The sequence below is a fragment of the Tubulanus polymorphus genome, chromosome 12 (genome assembly GCF_964204645.1).
Source record: "Tubulanus polymorphus chromosome 12, tnTubPoly1.2, whole genome shotgun sequence".
NCBI classification, from domain to species: Eukaryota; Metazoa; Nemertea; class Palaeonemertea; order Tubulaniformes; family Tubulanidae; genus Tubulanus; species Tubulanus polymorphus.
The window spans coordinates 4,383,329-4,405,243 of NC_134036.1; the positions used below are offsets into that span (position 1 = coordinate 4,383,329).

General features: G+C 43.9%; 1 protein-coding gene across 1 annotated transcript in view; it reads right to left on the reverse strand.

Annotated features, from left to right (window-relative positions):
* LOC141914101 (CUGBP Elav-like family member 4) overlaps positions 1-21,915 on the reverse strand; it is a 259,996-nt gene that overhangs the window by 113,688 nt on the left and 124,393 nt on the right. The gene's annotated exons all lie outside the window — the stretch shown is intronic.

The following is a 21,915-nucleotide window of genomic DNA, read 5'->3' on the forward strand; positions in this document are numbered from 1 at the left end:
AGGAGGAAGGGTATAGACTTGTCGATGCGTGTGGCTCGTGTGTACCTGACGTCGAGGTGTCAAATATTTACCGAGTTAAGTAGTACCACTGGTTACAGCAAACAGGAATACATGAGGGGACAAAGCGCGCGGCGATATTCAAGATGAATATGCAAATTGCGTGCGCTCACTTCGCTGCTGCTGCTGCTGCGCGATGATTTAATGTTACGTAGTTCAATAATGCGTGTTGACTTATAGTCAATCTTAAAGTCATGGGCGTTACATTTTCGACGAATTGGACTCCGAAACGATAAGTCCACTAGCTTTATTTAGAGTTTGTCGTAGAAGATACGGAAACAGGGGGTTCAGCATCGCGGTTTTGAACTTTAATTGGTGGGGTGGTCTTATCACCATTGATAACTTCATTATTTTTACCGAGGTAAACAGTTCGAACTCAACAGTTTCACGATACCGAAACCGGGTCCAGAGATGAGTTCGTCGCGTATGCTCAGTAGATATTCAGTAAAATGACAGGTCGATCTTTGGATCTTCGCGCATAGTACAGCCGTTCATAGAACCGACGTCGCGAATTGATAGAGTCAACAAAAACCGAGTCTTTTAATCGCTCATTTGAAAATTGTCGTTTTGCCACTGACGAATCGTCGGAATTGACTACAGGGGTTGGTTGCATTGTCGTGAAGTCAAAAAGTGTGGTCTAAAATCGGTCGTAGACTGATCTTCAGCGGAAACCATTAGTAAAATATCTATAGACCATTCTAAAATGATTACGAAGAAAATAATATCAAGCGCCAAAATGTGTCATTAAGCTACTTACTAGTTTATCCTCATGTTCCGGCCATATTCGAATAGTCATCTCGAGGAAATAGGTGTAGACGTATTATCGACTACGAGTATTAGAATATAGTCGAAACGTTGAATAAACTACTAGCTCAATGAATACAGTATTTCCGAACAAGATGACTGTTAAACTACTAGCTCGAGGAAACATTTTCGGACCTAATATTATGTTTTTTTTCCGTTATTATTGTGGGATTCTCTTTACACATTATCGTCACCACAGATTTAGCGCTTTTATCAATGATAACTATAAGCCATGACTGACCCCTGAGGCGTTATTGCTTCAGACATATTGCAAAAACGTCTTGACATTATTCATAGCAAACCATCAAACCTACGATTCATTATATCAAACAATCAAACCAGTCCAACAACGTGATAACGTTTACCCGATACCAGCCGGGGTCAGTGCGCAAACAAGCGCGGAGACCGCGGTACAAAGCAACTTCTCGAAACTTACGGTTTAGCGTGAAGATGTTGTCAAACATTAGCGGGGGGGGGGTGTTTACCGGGCGGGCACGCGACAACCAAAACAGAAAACAATGATATCCACGCGAACCGCGATCGCTATCGTATTACGGTATTGTGTAAGTATTTAATACCACAGCTGATTGTCGGTAATCGCGTTCTCACTCGCCGGTTTCATTAGGTTAACGACGTCTTTGTTCTCGTCGGTTGGCACCTGCTGGCGGACAAAGGATATCGTTCGGCCACCGGGAATGCGAAGCCCGCGGAGAGATTTAGCGACTTTGCCTTAGAGAAGAACAACGCGCGAACACCTGGAAAATCGGGCGTCGATTGTATTTATCAGTGTAAATCACAATCAGTCGTGTAAATCAGGGAAGTACACTTCCCTGTGAAAATAGAGAAAAGAATGCGGGTCGAAATTTATTTTAACTATGGTTAAGATGGACCCATTCGAGTTGAACGGACGCAATAGGTTCTCGGTGAACCCCCTCTCCGCACAGCTGTAGCAGGAGAGCAGCGAGTAGAACAGACGCAATAGGTTCTCGGTGAACCCCCTTCTCCTCACAGCTGCAGCGGGAGAGCGGCGTGTAGAACAGTCGCAATACATTCCTGGCGAACCCCTTACAGCTAGGTCCGCTAGCTAGGCTATTTTGGTCTTAATTCAAGGCGTGGTCGCCACACTGGCGGTGTCACACCTGCCAGCGAACTCAATTATTTCTAATCAGGCGCTGTGTGGTCATTGCAATTAACTTTTGGATTTGAGTGCTAATTCCACGTACACGACGTTCTAGCACCAGTATGACATCGGTGTATGAACATTCCGCACGCAATGTCTTAAAATGAACTCAAAATATCTCCAACCCGCTTCCCGCGTGCTACTGGTATCGGCGATGCAAATTTAATAAATTTATACCTGCCCGACAGCCTTCTTGAAAATAACAACTCGATTACGGCTATTTCGGGCTAATTATATCCCGACGTCGTCTCTGTAATTTTAGAAAATCAAAACATAGAAACATCACGGCATATTCGGCAAACCTCAAATCTAAAAATGAACGAAAATCATATATAATCAAGAAAATATAACGAGGTTCGGTCTATTCGTACGAAATGTCGTAGTATATTCCTCTTAAAATAGACGTTTATCGGCGGATTTTTACTCGCGAAGACGACAACTGAAGCTCGTGGCGGCGATCAATCAACATTTCGTTGACGAATTGTGACAAGTCATTCTGAGGAAAACGAACGATAATTGCCGTTTACGATTTCTATCTACCGTAATTACGATTTTTTTTTGTGACGTCACGAAAAAATCGTCACGTTTAAGCGACACTTGTATAACCTTCTTTTCCTAAGTAACCTTTTTGTGAGATCCTTTTCCTTTCAGTTCGTCACGTTTTTTCGAGGATAGTCCCGGTCTCGAGTAGATGAGTTGTTTGGTTTCGCTACTTATACGAATGGCAGGGTTCTTGCGGCATTTTTTTCGATACTATATATGGTTCTCAATAAGAAATCTCGTATAAGATTTGCGGTGTTTGTATTTAGCTCGTTTTCGTGAAGTTCTGAACACTGTCTTGTGAATTGTGGACGATCAGTTTTTAAAGTGTGCTGATAAAATGTCTAATGTCTGGTGTTTGTAGATGAAGCACTGAACACATGTGAAGTGTGGACGATCAGTTTCTGAAAGTGTGCCGAAAAATGTCTACTTTCTGGTGTTTGTATTTCATTTCCAATTACAAATGTCTCAGATGAAATACTGAACACACGAAAAGTGTGGAAGTCTCTGATTCTGATATCAGCTTCTGATAGTGTGCCGATGATAATGTATGTCCTGGTGTTTGTAGTCCATTTTTTTAAAGAAAAATGACTCCGTCGAAACGAGGAACTCTTGTGAAGTGTGGTCGATCAGTTTTTGAATGTGCGCTGAGAAAATGTCTAATAGCTAGTGTTTTAAGTTCATTTCCGAATAACAAAATGTCTCAAGTGAAGCACTGAACATAAGTGTTGACGACCAGTTTTTGATTTGTGAAGTTTGCTAAAAAAAACTCGTCTAATATCTTACGCCTCAGTTCATTCTCGTTATCGAATAAAGATATCTCAGGTGCAGCGGTGAACACACCAAGTGTGGACGATTAGACATTATGTAAAAAGTATCTGACAGCGGGGGGGGGTCCAGGTTGCAGACGAACACCCATTACGCATAACGACGATGCATAAACGACGAACGCAGCGCGTTAAAATCGCGAATACATCAAATACATATTTCATACTCAACGCCAGCAATGCGCATTAACACACAAAGCCGCGTCGAATATAATATAGCGTCAAATCTCAAAAGACGAATATCTCCATCTTCTTCTTCGTCGTCGTCGTCGTCGTCGTGGCGATGGAAAAAACGGGTTGCATAACCATCTGCTTAGAGCCGAGAGACGGAGAGATTCGGTTACCATAGTAACGCGATCGTCGAAGCTATACGGAAGACAGTGCCGGACTGAGAAATGGCTGACGGACGTACTAATTAGCCCCTTGAACACGCGCGTATCGACGCAGAATCTCGGCCGTGGCGCGTTTATTTCAAAACGAGTTTCTAACACGTTTTTCTTATCGCCGCAATCCGGCGGCCAATTAATATCGCCGCTAATTGGGCGACGGTGTTGGTCGTGCTTGTATATAAGAGCGCTCCAGTCGCGGTGGTCGTCGCGGCCGCAATGGACGAGTAATTAGTCGGCGTGTGAAAACGTGTGAAAAAGAAGTAAGGAAACAATTCGACGGTAATGACTTACCCGTCGAAGAAAGGAACTAAGATAACGGCGAAATATAGGGGCTCGCTAAAAACCTACTTCTCGATAATTATTTTCTACCAGCGAAAAAGGCGATACGGAGAGCGCTGATATATCGAAAAAAAAACATGAGAAAAACTTATTTTATAGAACTTTTTAGACAAAACGATGTGACATAAAGGTAGGAATGAACCTCAAAGAAAAATATCAAGAGACGTCATTTCTAAGTGCTTACGTCACAAAAGGCGCTAAATGTCGAAAATAAAGGGCTGCCCGTACCTATGGCTTAAGCTGCTTCACCACGCCAAGTTGTGAAGATGATGCAACTTGCACATCGCGAGGTTACCCCGAAATAAAACACTTTTCTTAAACATGTTAAAATTCCGAGTCGAATCTGAATGAAAAATAATCGGAATTTACACTTAAATTCCTAATGTTTTTTGGAACACTTCGTTGATTTAGAATTCACTAAATAAAATGACGTCACTTAGTCTAATACGGTTCGAATAAATATGAGACCAGGGAGACCCTGAGGAAGCGTAAATGCAGTTACGAAGATACTGGAGTAATAATCGGAATTCCGACGATTACTCCAAGCAGTGACGAAGATCTTGGAGTAATCATCAGAATTCGGACGCTTACTCCAAGCGAAGATAGAAAGCGACGCGTTACTATATCATAAAAGCCCAACGCACACGACGCAGGGAAACTCAGTAACAGGAGACAGAAACATTCGTTTCGCTGTTTCGTGCGCGTAATTGGGCTCGGTAAACGGCTCCTACCTTGACGCGGCGTCCAGTTGGCGCCGGCTGCTGTGCAACACGTGGTATCGATAACCTGGTCTGTCGCCGCTCTCGTCGTCGTCGCCAACGCCGCTACAACCGAGATCATAACCGCAGCACCCGGCCTTCCAGTGACTAACGACGAAAAAATCGACGATGACGACGAAGTCTCAGCCCCGTGTATCGTTTTTCATTCGTTTTTGAGTCAGACGAAAGCGACAAGAGCGGGATACCTGATACTCGTGTGCCGCATGCAAATGTTCGGCCACCATTGCCGAGGAGAGCGAGAGGGAGGGAGAGAGGGAGATACGTCAAAAATGGATACGTCAATTCTAAACCAAAGCGACAACACCACCGCCGCCGACACCAGAAGAGCCCTTCGCGAGCAGACGCCAGTCAGGCCGAGGAGAATGAGTTATATAATATCGGATTTTGTGTCGGTTGGTAAGATTGTTTTTTTTTGTTCTACCTTCTGATGCTGCTGCTGCCGCCGCCGCCGCCGCCGCGAGGGAACGCGGTTCATACATATCATAGACGATAGATTTAAACCGGCGATCCATCGCAGCACGTGCCGAGAACGATAGCTACGACAGGCTACCAGACCGAAGACTCGGGCTAATCCTACTAGCGCTATTCACGAATCAAGCGACTAGGAGTGACTTCCGATGAACGACTTCGACGACTATACCGGGCGACGAACGTGCCAACATTCGCCCTGCAGTTGTTAACCAATTCTAATTAGTAGCCAGTCTAACGAGACCAGTCCAAACCACTTTTTCAACCGAAATCAGAAACAACTGCACGATTGGCCCTTATATAGGTTTGATGTTCCGGAGTGACGACTTCCGAGACCCGAGACCCAAGAGATAAAAGATAATGATTTACATAAGTGACTGTCTGTATATAATTCGATAGAAACAACCCATAATATTAAAGAATAACTTAGATTAGAGGTGTGACGGTTTCAGTGTTTCCTTTATTCATTAATTAATTAATTTATTAAATGATTTACTCTTGTGTGAGTGATATTGGTTTTATTCTGTATGCATTTGCTACTATGTATTCTCCAGCGGTGGTGTCGTCGTGTGTAAGTTGCGTCATGGTCTTCGGGTTTTCATTATGCGTGTATTAGGCATGGGTGGGTTTGGTTACGTATCGGGTAGGATTTGATATGGCGGGATTTATGAGTTTTCGTACGTGGCAGTAGGCTGTGCAGGAATACAGTGTTCAATTCGATCTTTAGTTCACGGAAAAGCAGAACAATAAGATCATAGATAGTGGGCCGTAAGTAATATATATAATTAATTTATTATAGAGTTATTTATTTTTATTCGTTATATCTTATGTCGTGTTATTTATTTAGTTCTAGTGTGACGTTGTAGTGGAATGAATAAACGTGTGTTTTACGTGGAAAAGGATCTATGCAATTCGTCTTCGATCGTCGTCAATCGTTGATCAGTGCTCTGGCATCGAAATCGTCACGAAAGGTAGGTTCAGTTAGCTCAAAGCTATTTCTTAAAAAGGTAATTGCAGATGTGTACATTGACTATCTAGATAACGATATAGATTGGTTGGAGGTTTTTTTCTGGAGGCCACATCACGGTTATGGCGGGGGTGCTTTACTTTGATGTGACAATATTCTTAGGTCGTAAATAACCCCGGAAAGGTTTCTAGCATATTTCAAAATGCGAATGATTACAGTTACAGTAACAGTAACATTAAGTGATGGGCCGCTTTGGCGATCTTAACACTGCTTAACGATACACAGTTGTTAGATTTTGAAGTTAATGCACAATTGCCGAGGTATCATTAGCGTCTGTATAGTTTTTATATGTAGTCTATATTACAAGGAGGCATTAGATTTAATAAAAGAAAATCATATGAACGCACTAATTTATGGGTGGCCATCCCCGCCAAAAAGACTAACTTTCGTGTTTGTGAAAATGACGTCAGTGCGTGTAAACGTCAGCAGGTATCTCAAATACAACGAGTCATTTACAGGTTGATAACCATTTCATTATTTGCCGTACGAGGTTTTGCAAAATAGCTTCATCTGAGTGAGCCATAAGTTTTGAAACTCGAAACTCGACCACACAGTGTACAGACAGTTGACGAAACAAAAAAAAAATGACGAAATAAAAAAAAGCAAAAATGTAAATTCGTTTCTTCGAGACGGAACAAGTCGACCGGATAGCGCGGCGTTATTACTATTCATAGCGCACCTGTCAGCGATAATGCATCAAATCTGTTCGCCGTGTACAACACAGCGCGCGATCAAAGCCATCCATCTTCTCGCGCGCTATGTATAATTGAACGCCGAGATGAGGAGGATGTGACGCGGCTGATGTATCGACGGCGCATGGTGCGGAGCGAAGCAGGACCGAGCGTCGCCGTCGCCGTCCAGCCGCCAGGGCGCGTGTTGGCTGATTTTATGTCTTCGTTCTTGAGATATAGGGATTGACCATGTAATTATTTATTTGGTCGATTTGATTTGTTTTGCGGACGAATTTACGCTATTATGATATCACGCCAATAGCAGCAGCCACAGACTTTGGATACAACACCCCCTAGCAGATTCCGATCGCCCCGGTCGCGAAACGTGTCCAGGACTGTCTACTCAAACGGTGCTTATGAAAAAAATTAGACGATCGCCCGATCTCGAAGTTTGTTCAGGACTCCACCCGAGATATTTTAAATTAAAAAATGAACTCTATTACAAACACCAAGATACTAGACATTTTGTTAGCATACTTCCAAAAACTGATCGCTTCAAATGTGTTCAGTACTTCATCTGAGTTAATTTGAATTAGATACAAACAACAGATATTTGACATTTATCAGCTCACAAAACTGATCGACCTGATTAAAATGTGTCCAGGGCTTCACACGAGACATTCTTAATAAAAATGCACACACCAGATATACAGGGAGTCTCAGAACATTTTTGTGACATTTTACATGTCTTTTAATTTAAAAAAAATAGGTCTCCAAAAATACAACGACAATTCCGAGAGTCGGCAGTTCATCGAGACAGTAAATCGATACCACCTCACCGAGACGACGTCGATATAGCCTTTAATAACCGGGTTAACGACATCATTAAATTTCCTGTGTTTATCAGTGAATATGATACGGATGACACCGCGGTCGAGGGCACTAGAACGATATACGATAACAATTACGAAGCAGCAGCAGTAGCAGTAGCAGCAGCAGCAGCAGCGGCAGTAGCAGCAGCAGCAGCAGCAGCTGCAGCCAAATAGCCAAATCAAATCAATTACACTGTATATCATTAGATCGAGGAATGGAATTGTGGCGATGGTTGGCGAACCATTTGACCTCACTCTACCGATGTGGAAACCGCAAGCAACCCGTTCCAGACGGTCATTATTATACTGATTCTGGTATGATCGCTCGCTTGGCGATGCACCGATAAAATGTCTTATGTCTGGCGTCTGATTTTGAATTTCAATCAAAAATGTCTCAGGTGAAGGACTGAACACACGTCAAGTGTGGGCGACCACTTTTTGAAAAAGGTGCTGATGAGATGTCTAATGTCTGGTGTTCGTAGTTCATTTTCAATTAAAAATGTATCGGGTTAAGTCCTGAACACAAGTTTTTGAAAGTGATGATAATGTCTCTAATGTCTGGTGTCTGTAGTTCATATTCCATTAAAATCTCTTGGTAGAAGTCCTAGAAACATGCAAAGTGTGGGCGAACAATCTTTGAAAGTGCGCTGATAAAATGTCTAATATCTGGCGTTTGTAGTTCATTTTCGATTGAAAATGTCTCAGGTGAAGCACTGAACACATGTGAAGTGTGGACGATCAGTTTTGAAAGTGAGCTGATACTGTCGGTTATTATGTCCGATGTTTGTAGTCGTTTGCGATATATTGTCCGGCTTCAGAGAACTAATCAAACTGCATAGTCGAAGTTTACCAAAAACGTAACTGCAGTGGAACTGGGTCCTAGTAACTTGTAGTTTATTATTGTGTATTTTATTATGTGTATAGGTAGATAGATTATCGAAACGGGTATGAATATCGATGACATGCGGTCTACGGGAGCGGATAATATGCTCATAACTTACACAACGCGACCGCCGTCAGAACCGCGAACGTAGCACAAGCGGTAGTAGCAGCAGCAGCAGCAGAGAGCCAGAGAAATCGTGAGGTAATTTATTTCAGTCAATGTTTGTTTGATGACTCAAATAGGAACACCTCATCAAACGACGGAGGAAAATCGGCCGACGACGGTTTCGCGTCCCGAGAACGTAATGAGATTCGTTTCCGCGGCGCGTGACTGGAATCGGTGATATCTCGGCCGCCACCGGGGGGTCTATATACGAACGCTAAGAGTTGTACATCTAGTCGCGTTATAACCATTGACGGAACACTCATGGCGAGTGCTGAGAGATGATAATTCATCAGCTCCAAAACTAAGAAATAAAACCTTTCCGAATTGATTGCTTGAGTATAGGTAACGCAGCGCGTTGCAGCTACACTCCCGCTACAGCTCTGAGGAGAGGGGGTTCACCGGGAACCTATTGCGTCTGTTTTACTCGCCGCTCTCACGCTACAGCTGTGAGGAGAGGGGTTCACCGAGAACCTATTAGTCCATGCCACTCGCTACTCGACTACGAGGGGACGAAGTCTCTAGCTTTTGTAGTCACCGCTATTTCGACGACCGTTAGCGAAAGCCACGCTATTTCCATTTCGCATCAACTCACGCTGACGGGTGAGCCTAATCGAGGCGGGAAATTCATACCGAAACGCCCGACGGTCGGCGTCACTGTCAAAGTACTATATAACATACAATCGCTGTTGACATTACGAGCGAAGTTTCCCTTCTCTCCTCAAATTATATTACGTAGAATTCTTTGCTCAGCGGTTCTCTCTGCCTGTCTCTCCCTCTCTCTCTTTTTAAATGATGGATCACGTTTCTATTCATTACCCGCGCGCACCGATACCCGGTATCCGCATTTTCACCTGACACGGATTCCGGAAACTCTTGACTTGCTGGCTGACTAGCTGGGGAAACTGAATGACTGACTGGCGGACTGACTGACTGACTGACTGACCGACTGACTGACGGGCGGACTAACTGACTGACTGACTGACTGATGGAATGACTGACTGAGTGACTGAGTGACTGACTGACTGACTGATGGACTGACTGTCTGACTGACTGACTGACGGGCGGACTAGCTGGGGAACTGACTGACTGACTGACTGACTGACTGACTGACTGACTGACTGACTGATGGAATGACTGACTGACTGACTGAATATTTCTTCATCTACTTCGTTCGCTAACCTCCCGACGTTCGCGTCGTCTCGTCCTTTCTCTAAGATCGTCGATACGCCTTACCGGTGTAACCCCCTCCCCGTCGCTCGCTCGCCGCTCTCGATTATTGATGAGGCCATACGGCGAATAATCGACGCGATTAATCACTGCCTTTAACGAGCCGCGGAATTTATTACCCCTATTATATCGTCACTGATAGAGAGACTGCTGGCGGTCGCCGGGTAGTTATCATCTATATTTAGACGTACGGACAATAAGTCGTTTCGAAAACGGAGGAGACTCTCGTTCGTCGAGAAAGTGAACGTGGAATTTTTAAGGTCAACCATGAGCCGCAATAGGTAATAATAATATGACCGAAACTTATATACCGAAATGTATATATTCTAAGTTTCGATCGGTTTTAAGAAATGTACCGATTGCCTGTATTCCAACATTCGTTCTAAAATTACCACTCTGGATTCTGACCATCTATTTCTTCCCCCCTCAGATATTTCAGACCCTCAAGTTTACTAGACGGCCCTTTTAAGGCAATCGGTATAGAACTTTTTAACTTAAGATGAACATAATTGCGGGGCATTCATTTTCTGACGGCTGACGGCTGGCGGCAGGGGATCGGGCGGTGCGGATAAAACAGAATATGGCATTTACCCGATGATTTTTTGAAGATCCCGCGCCATGAAGAGTGAATCAAGGACTGGCGATAAATTATACCGGAAATGTGGGACCGTGTGGTAACACCAGATATCCCTACAGATGGCGCAATGAACGCTCGGTTGTTACGTCATCAAAATAAGCTCATTATACCGATGATTTTTTTATTTTTAACCAGGTCAACTATTGACGCAGTTTTCCGCTGGTTTAGCGTCAGCTCGACCGGGTTCGAGTAAGATCAGTTCGCTTTTGCCTTCTTTAGACGGAAAAGATGGACAAGTTCACGAAACCGACCGAATGCAGTAAACCTCGCCGAACCGGGGACGAACTGGGACAGGCGGCATCGCTACGGGGTAAGTCCATGATTTTATGTATAGGAAAGGACGTTAGAAAGTCCGAAAAAAATGATTTCGCTTTCGCGAGTTAAAAGCCCGAGTTAGCGATGCCCGAGTTAGGAGAGGTTTACACCGTAATAATGAATATTGTAGAATAGTTAGATAGTAAAAAACACACACATACCTGATCGTTTCGTAGACAGCGGAACAAAATATGAAAAGAGAAGAAAAAGAAACATGCGTTAGAAAAAAACATATTGACGGCATTTAGTTTTATCATCAAGTTTTGGTCAAAATAGGGAGCAAACAAAAAATTCTGTAAATATTGATCACATCACTATATCTGTACGTCGATTTCCGATTTCGAAATGAAACCCCCTGTTTCGCTCCCGGCTGGTGTGTTGGGTTCGTAAGGGACACCGAATCATGAAAAAAAATCAAACGAATTTAGAGCATTGCTCAATATTAACTGAGAAATTTTTGTAGAAATTTCTGATCGCACGACCTAAATCGGAATAATCGAGAAAACAAGTCGGCGTTGCGAGGTTTCTTTCCAAAGGTGTTGCCCGACAATCTGAAAGGTGGAAGTTCGTTTGATGTTGTCGTCAGAGCGCGATATTTATGTTTTTCTTCGTTTTTTCCTGACGACTGTACTCGCACCGCGTCGACTACAAAGTTATATGGAAATCGTAGAATTACCCGGCGATTAGATCGGCGTGCCCGAGCGCCGAAAAGAAAAAACTGCCACCGCGCGACCGGCACCGTCGCCGATGACGACGATTTGGACGGCTTCCCGCGCGATAACCGAGATTTCGAGAAAGAAAAGCCGCGGCACCGCGCCGTCGTTTGAAGAGGGTTGCGCCGCGAAAATAAGATGATAAAAAAGAGACAGAGAGAAAAAAAAAACGAAGAGACGCGCGCGGGAAAACCTTTAAGTTATCCGACGAGTCGGCGAGTAAATAAATCTAGCGCGATTACACGAAAACAGATCGCGTTCCACTAATGTTATTATACACAGAATCCCACTACCTCGAAAAACAAGTTGACATTTGAAGAAGAAGCTAAAACCGGTTCTACGCGTAGAAAACAATGTCCAGGTCGCTATTTAAGCGATTCAGTATTTTTTGCGTGTCCGATTTCATGATCGAGATTTTTGAGTACATGAAAATGGCTTTAGTATTATTTAATATAATAACATTCGTCGATCACGAAAAGTCTAAAAACAAACTCGATAGCGAGTAAACAAATATTAACGCGAGAAAACAAATATTTAGCGCTAGAAAACAACTTATTTTGTTTTCTCGCCCGAAATATTCGTTTTCTCGCGTTGATTTTTGTTTTGGCGTGGCGAGCAAACAAACTTTTTGTTGTCTAGACTAAAACGATTACACGCATTCGAAGCGTTGCTGTCGTCGTTACCATTTTTTAAATATCGAATATTCAAATTATTATCGATTTGCGGTCTATCGCCACACATCCGCGCGCGGGATTTTTCTGTTTGCCCGCCGGGTCTGGTGCGGTGTCGATAAAATCCGAACGACAAAATGATCAAAGTGGCCGCGACATCGACGACGACGACGACGACATCGATACCATCGAGGAAACGCGAGCCGACTCTCGCCAGGAACCCTAAACTAACGACTTCCGCGCGCACGTCAAGGCAACCTCTAAACAAACCACGACGTCGAATCAGGCACGCCGAGACGTGACTTAGCCATCGCTACGATTAGTCTTCGTTTAGGTAATGATGAAGTTTTTTTTGCGCGCTCCGCTGTCGTCGTCGTCGTCGTCGTCGTGAAACTCGTGCGTGCCCCGATACGACACGGAGCGCATCATCGCATTCTGATCGGTGAAGGTCGCATCGACGTTGACGTGACCTGACACCCGCCGACGAGAAATCGGACGAGGCGATTACGGGCTTAACCGACTTAGAGTCGTCCGCGGTAAGACTAGAAAACTTCGTTCGAAAAAAAAATCAAGCGATATTTTGAAGAAAACCTATATAATCAGTACTGTATAGGTTAACTATTTATTTGACGCACGAGCTTTCGCTTCTAATGAATAGAAGCTTCATCACTCATTCACCTGATGAAACTTCTATTCATTAGAAGCGAAAGCTCGTGCGTCAAATAAATAGTTAACCTATAGAGGTACTACTCGTCTCGTTACTTATTTTAAACCTGGTTAACACGGCTAGTTTAGGAATATTCTATATAAGAGCGTTCTAGTCACGTTTTGGCTGAATATTCTACACGAACAATTTTCGTGAGATAATTAATTTCGGAAACGGCTCTTAGAATTGATTCGCCAAGTGGAGACTTGTTTTTCTTTACACGTATACCAGCGGACTTTTTTCAACTAAATCATATCTGACAGTCAAATTATATAAAGGAAAAACACGATATCGACGAACATGTCAACTCTAAAAGACAGGTCGTAATTTGTTAGATCGTCTATAGATCTAAGATTTAGTCCTAGACTGGTGTCAGATCGATGCCACGAGTGCAGCACTGATCACCGAAGCCTTACGCATTCGACGCCAATGACTTGCTTCGGCTTACGCGCGAGACCGACTGCCGGAGGCGTCCTCTGGCGGCAAAGCCGTCGGCTAAAAGCGAGCTCGTCTAAAAGTACGTCTTCACCCTTCGACTAATGAATATCCGCCAGTATAGAGACGCGAATTGGGAGCGAATCCATACAAATTCGGAGCGCAGAAGAAAAAAAACACACCGACGAAACGAATAAGACAGATAGACGGACGGACAGACAGGCAGAGCCGAGTAATTTAAGATGGGTATTGATAAAGATCGATGGGATTCGATTCAATTCCGAAAGAAGAAACTCGGCGTAGTCGAGATTGATTAATTTGATTCGTACGATAATTGAAGTCAACGAGTATATCCCGCGACTGTGTGTGATATATATATAGCGAATCGATTCGATGCTCCATTTTCGGTCAACGGGACTCAACTGGTGCTTTTCGAAGAGCCCGTGTTAGAATGACTCGCTCGAATTTTCGGGGGTTATTTATGGGGTCTTTATCTGAATGCTCAATTGGAAGATTCTCAATTTGAGGATTCCTCCGGGGAAGACTTTCACCCGACCGATTTGAGGGTTCCCGGGGAATACCCACCTCCGACCGAATTGGGGATTCTCGAGGGAAGATACTTCGCCCGACCGAATTGGGGACTCCTAGGGAAGACCTTCACCCGACCGAATTGAGGATTCCCGGGGAAGACCTTCACCCGACCGAATTGAGAATTCCCGGGGAAGATCTAACTTCAGCTTCACATTTCTCTTCCGACCGATTAGATGATGTCATTATTAGCCAATCAGGAATCCCGTTTTATATCAACCCAAATTTTTGAAGTTAATTCGTGAAATTTGCCTCAACGATTATACAACGAGCACTCTGATTGGTGCTGCGAATTTTCTTGCGGCAAACCTGCGCACCACGCACCTGCGCACTCGTTCTAGTGCGGCAGGGTTCGCCCTGGCCGAGTCTAGCGATGCCACCAGATATAGGATGAACCGAAGCAGGTCTGTCCCTAAATAAGGATTTGACCTACATCAGGATATGTGTGCATTTTCGGCGCCTCGTTATTCAGACACGACCTCCTCCAGTTCGACCGACGCGACTGCATAATCGACAACAACATTAGCGCACCGCGACGAAGAGCACATTTTCGTCGTCGATCGAATAACTACGCGACCGACTAAATAAGTATATTTGCTGACAAACACACAGGCACAAACACATCGAACCCTGCTTTCCGGGAACGGTCCACTCGACGAGCGTCGGCACTCGGAGCCATTAAAACGGCTATAAAGCATCCACTTCGTCTGACATTAGGCTCTTCGTAAATGCAGAGCTTCGGAGACGTCGTCGCGCGGAGCTGTATATATATATATATATTATGACGCCTTCGTTCTCGAGAACCGAGATCTCGACTAGCGCCGCTGACCGGAGCGCTGGCCTGGCCGGGCGAGTGGTACTTATGTTTGTAATGCGAAGATGTGCGACAAGATTCTTCCATGTGTAGAAGGCGATGTACGGACATCGACCAGTTACCTCGCGGAAGCGTCAGAAAAAATGGATGAAAAAAGGAATCAGAAATATACATTACTTTAATCGCTAACTTGGAGATGAATGCAAAATTCAATTCACTAATACCAATGTCCTCAGGACGCTTTCGCCAGTAACTAAAATTTCCGCGATGAACGATTCTCGCCCGATGCCAAAATCGTTGGATATTGGAAAAACTAGTTAAATGTGGGCAAAAATTGTTTAATGTCACCTTGTAAGGAGCAGAGTTTCTTATTTTGTTTAGGGGAAAGTCAACCATTTTCAGAGATTGTTCCTGACAACCAGGGGACGGTAAACCATTTTCAGAGACTGTTCCTAACAATCTAGGGACAGTTAACCATTTTCTGAGACTGTTCCTGACAATCAGGGGACATTAAACCATTTTCAGAGACTGTTCCTGACAATCAGGGGACAGTAAACCATTTTCAGAGACTGTTCCTGACCAGCTGGGGACCATTTCAATCTGAGAATAATCCAGACAATCGGGAAAAACCTAATCGGCAAACGTATATAGCCAATAACACGCCAATTTCAGCGCGCGGAGCCTCGGCAGCCGTAAAGAACTCGCGGGGCGAACGAGCTTTCGGCTCTTGTAAATAATTCACACCTAACCGATGTAGAAACGTCGAAGTCGCTGGAATCCCGGGAGACGCGTTGCGCGGTTCGGTGCGCGCTGCTGCGTTTCGTCAACCCGCTCGATCAAGAGTCATAACCATCGAGTCGTTTATCACCAGATGAATTATTCAACGACGTATCGAAACCCTGCTGCGTCGAAACTGTGCTTATGAAAGTGTTTTCGGCCGAAGTCTTTTTACCAGGGCAAGCCGTAGACTAGCTGATATACTAGAAATCAATCGCAATGTTTCAGCAAAAGTTACTAAGTTCTTGAGTAAAAAATGTTTACTTGTTTCGAGCAAAGTTGAAGACTATCAGCCATCATCAGGCGTACTGAATCAGTTCATCTATTCGAGAACTTTTGCTGTATCATCACTTCATCTTATCGTGTAGCGAATTCGACTGTCTCAGGACGAAATTTGATTTGGAAATTGGTGATGTAAATGATATAGATAGAATTTTTAATGATATAGGTAGTCAATCAGAATCGGTAAATTTGGGAAAGTATATCCAATCGGGATTTGAATATTATATTTAATTTTATGCTTGACTTATATTGTACAGTACGCTATGTCCTATGCACTCTTTCCTGTAAATATTTTTGTAATCCTAGTATTGTATATATGCATTATATTGTTTTCTTCTAATCCGCTGTTCATTGACGATCATGTCATGTGATTATAATGAATAAACAAACTTGAAACTTGAAACTTGAAACTCACTCACGATCAGAATACAGTAAACCCTTTTTCAGAGACTGTTTCCGACAATCTGGGGACAGTAAACCATATTCAGAGACTGTTTTTAAGAATCAAAACCTTTTTCGGGGAACATAAACCATTTTCAGAGACTGTTCCTGACATGGGGGACGGTTCCTGTTCCTGACAATCAGTGGAAAGTAAACCATTTTCAGACTGTTCCTCGGAATCAGGGGACAGTAAACCATTTTCAGAGACTGTTCCTGGAGAATCATAGGGGACAGTAAACCATTTTCAGAGACTGTTCCTGGAGAATCATAGGGGACAGTAAACCGACTTCCTGACAACCAAACTTTACACGACGGATGGCGAGTCTGTCTGTCTACATTATTTGGCAGGTCAAGGCGCAATAGAAAAGCGTCTCCCGTTTCCTAATCTATTTTCCCGGCATTCGCGGAACTTCGTCAATGGACGCTACGTGTTTTAAGACTAATGAAGAAAATCCTGCCGCGGAACGACGTGAATTGAGCAGCTTACGCGTAGAACATAAGCCGCATTAGCCTGCCGGGCGACGTTGATTGCGTATACGACCAGCTCGTTTTTTAATCATCCGCGCGTCCGGACCTTTTACGTAGATTACACGCTATTATTTCTCACCTCCGCCCGTGTACACGGGGAATTAGCGGGACACGATTACACGCGCCTTCGAACGAGCATCCGGCGCAATATTGCTATACGCGCTCTGACAGCGGAAGATAACTAATACACGAACCGTTCCAACAACGATATGAGGCTATCGTTGAGAAAGAAAAAAAAACAGACTTATTATTTGATTCGCGGTATTTGAAAATAGGTTAACACTACCTACCTACAACCTTGCAGTAACTGACCCCTGTACCGCGGTATTTAAACACTGGTTCCATTAAACAGCCTTTCAGTAACTGACCCCTGTACCGCGGTATTTTAACACTGGATTACATTAAACAACCTTTCAGTAACTGACCCCTGTACCGCGGTATTTTAACACTGGTTCCATTAAACAGCCTTTCAGTAACTGACCCCTGTACCGCGGTATTTAAACACTGCAATGTTAACATTAAACAACCTTTCAGTAACTGACCCCAGTACTATTCTAGTTAAACACTCAGCCTTGCAGTAACTGACCCCTGTACCGCGGTATTCAAACACTGGTTTACATTAAACAACCTTTTAGTAACTGAACCCTGCACCGCGGTATTCAGACCCTGGTTTACATTAAACAACATTTGACCTCTTGATGGCGCATTCAAATACTGGCAAGACCATTAGAAAATCCCACAAGACACAACGGTAAAACGGTTTATCGCGAGCCCGAAGAAATGCCTACATATACTAATACAATACAGAAGAAAGATAGCAGAACTTGTAGAAGAAATTATCTTTTTCTCTCTTTTTCGACGATGAAATCGAGTGCGCGATATGACGGATAATGATGACGATGTTGTAGTCGATAATACCGGAGGTTATCAATCATCGAACTCAACCGGACTCGACGACGACAACATCGACGAGTGTCTCGTAATCCGCGCGGATTCACCGCCGCGCTTCAAATTGGCTTAAGAAAATAATTGGGGATTACGCTCGCCTGCTGTGCGACTGATGCGCGGGACGACGTGTAGAGAGGCATGATCGAACGATCACCGGAGTCGATCGTCACAAGCGCGCCCGGGGTATGCGACGAGTATATCGTGTAATCTGTTTTTGATGGAGGATTGCCTGCGAGACAATGAGGTATCGGCATCTCTACCGCGCGGCAAGCGAGGATTCCGTGACGATCCGCCATGTTCGCTGCATTCAGATCGAATTCGAGCGAACTTTTCTCGTCATAGTATATCAATTTCCAGTGCGATCTATTCAATACGATGAGTTTGAAAGCTTTATCTGTTCGCGGTGACTTTTCAAATAATGTCCTGAAGCCTAAAAGTCACAATTCTTTGTAAATGAACAAATTTTCACTACAAATATAATATTGACGTTTGGTGTGTTATGATATGCTCGCTGCTAGATGGTGTATTAATCCGAGTTACTGAAGTAGAAATGAATCCGTGCGCTCAGCTAGCACCGCACGACAATCGAGAACGGCCCAAGACTCACAATGCGGGGAAGAATTTCGCGGACACTCAAGTGGTAAAATCTTCGACCGGGCGAAATCGGGATATCTGGCTAACGACGACAGTATCAGCATGTAGCTGCGCACTCGAGCTAGTGCGGCGGGGTTTCGTATTGTGGCAAGTACTGGTGCCATCGAGTTCAAATCGCTGTCGGGGGAGGATGATGGCACCATACTACCACTTTTGGCAACGTATTACCGATGACATTATCTATGATCCAAAGGGAATTAGATCTTGTCATTCAGGGAATTATTTCTTATCATTCTTGGCTCCCTTTACCAGCCTTATCACTATTCACCAAGAGCTTCATCATCCACTGCGTCATCGATGTTGTTATATTTTTTGTTACGCGTCACGTCGTGTATAATCGACTCGCTAAATGACACTGGCGCGGAATAAATCCGACCTAGGCCCGGCGCGCGATGACTATACGACATTCCGTCGAAGGGGATTTCTTCGTCGTCGTCGTCGTAAAAACTAGATTTCAGTCGACGTTGAGCAGGTTATTAATCCCCGCGCAACAGCCAGCATTAATCCTATGATTGATGGGTTTCTAATCTCGTTAACGGCTCGGTGAATAGCACCAGCACCGGCGCTGTACGTAAGCGCGAGAATGTGTCGCCGAACCGGGTCGCAGCCGCAGGCGTTTCAATTTTCGTTCGCAGTCGCCACGTCGACCGAAGTCGGTCGTAAATTCTCGGCGATAACGACGCGAAATCACGGCTATGTAAATATGGCCGCGAAGCAGCGCGGTAATAGTTTTTTTTTCAAGCGACCCTCTTCGCGAACTATAGAAATGAACTAATGTTTACCGTCCGGGATTCGAACCTGATATGGTGATAAGAACCGCTACGTTGATATAATGTATCGGGGAAATTGGACTTGGCCTGCGTCCCGTGTTTAGAGGCCCAATAATTCATTAGATTTAAGACCGTCTTATAGTTCTTTAACGAGTCCAAGCACTAACGACCAGTCGAAACATTAAACAGGCTATTGCATTTAGGACCCTCTTCGGATTTATGCCACGCCTGTTGACCAGGAACCAGGTTACCAGGTTGCCAATCTGGGCGGTCACCCACACTTTCACCGCGCGTTTCTGTACAAGCCGAAAGTTCGTCCCTGGGCCCAGATTCGCAAACAAATTTTCAAAACTCAAATTTTTGGTGTAATTGCCATTGGTTACTTCATGTTCTAAATGTGGACAACAATTCAAACTTAACTGTTTTAGACTTAAACTTTTTCGTGAAACTGGGCCCAGGTCGAAATTCCCATTGATTCGACCAGGTACCGAAGCCGCATTACGAACGCACGTATTATAATACGTGTAGCCCTCCTCCGCCACACGTAACACGTTTACGAACCGAAGTTTATCAATCACACGAAGCCGGCTTATACGCGGCTTTTGATGAAGGCATTAGTATTCCATGAATCTAGAACCAGACGCCGCTGCAGCACCAACAGCCACCGCCGGTGCAACAACCATCCGTCATACGTTATTCTGACCGGGGACATCGCGCCGTGATTGATATATGAAGGGATCGCGTGATGGGAGATGTTTCGTCGGAAAAGAGATTTCGGTGACGTTTGCGTGTTCGATTTTGACACCGCTCGAACAAGCGGAAAGTGATTGCACCGAAGTAAACAGTGACACAGTGGCAACTTAATCCCCGGGTGTATATCGAAATGTCGGGAATCTAGGTTGACCATACTCGGGCCATATTGCCGTGTTTTTGTATCAAATCGACTGTTAGACAAATTCATTTTCAATCAAAAAATGCAAATTTCTTCACCAGTATTGACATTGTGTTCCTTTTTTCTTTGAATTACGGAAATGCTCCACCGATTGTTGAGCCAATTGTGAGAGTGGATACGTTTAAGCAACCTACGCGCCCCTCTTTCGAGACGGTTCACGCATTAACTATTCGAAAGAAAAATATTAGCTAGTCGATACATCGTTTCGTTTTGAGTGGCCCGAAAACGTGGTATACTACGGAAGCGTCCTGGGGACATATCTATTAAAAAAAGAATTTTCGAGGTTAATTCCGAGTTTGTAAAAGAGAAAAGTAGTTTATTCCGAGTTACGAACTCTGAATTAACCTCGAAAATTCTTTTTTATAGATACGTCCCCAGGACGCTTCCGTAACATACCATGTCCGTGTTGTAACTATGGTATCAAAATCAGAGTCAGAGATGTTTCCATGACGCGCTGTTAGTTAATTCAAAGCTTCGACTATAACCTAGTAGTCATCTTCAGACTGAAGGTGAACTGATTCTAGCTCAACGAGACAATTCGGACACTTTTCGGAATTTGTAGTGCTGGATTCCTCTTGTAAATAGGGTCAGAAATATTCGAGATACCTCGTAATGCCATGCGAAGTGGTTGTGAGCAAGTACGTCTCAAAATGGTAAATGCATCGCCATCACGTCCAGCATTCCGGACAAGGTGACCACTTATCAATCCGCCTTGCCTGAAAATAGACACGATAGACGTTCGTGCGTAGCGAATTTATTCCGCCATCAAATCGAATTGACGTTCGCACGCAGCGGCCAACTCCTGATGTTTGCGGCGGGAAACATGTGTTCCTCGCCGGTACCCCCGACGCGTCACGTTTTTAATAAGTTCGCATCACGCTCGATCAACTCCGGCATAAATCATTCGCGAATCTTCTGATTCGTTTTGGATGCGGGCGGCTCCGGTTACGCCGCGCGCGGTCATCTAGAAATCATTCCTCAAACTGAATACGCTACCGAGCATTACGTCGTTTGCTCGTGGTTTTTTTCTATATGGTGGTTCCGAAACCGGGGTGAATAAACAATTCACGATGATTTCGACGATTCAGTAAAATCATGATTAGTTACTAATGACGACATTCTCATTCTCGATAACTTCAACGATTCAGTAAAATTATGATTAGTTACTATTGACGACATTCTCATTCTCAATAACTTCAACGATTCAGTAAAATTATGATTAGTTACTATTGACGACATTCTCATTCTCGATAACTTCAACGATTCAGTAAAATTATGATTAGTTACTATTGACGACATTCTCATTCTCGATAACTTCAACGATTCAGTAAAATTATGATTAGTTACTATTGACGACATTCTCATTCTCAATAACTTCAACGATTCAGTAAAATTATGATTAGTTGCTAATGACGACCTTCTCATTCTCGATAACTGCAACGATTCAGTAAAATTA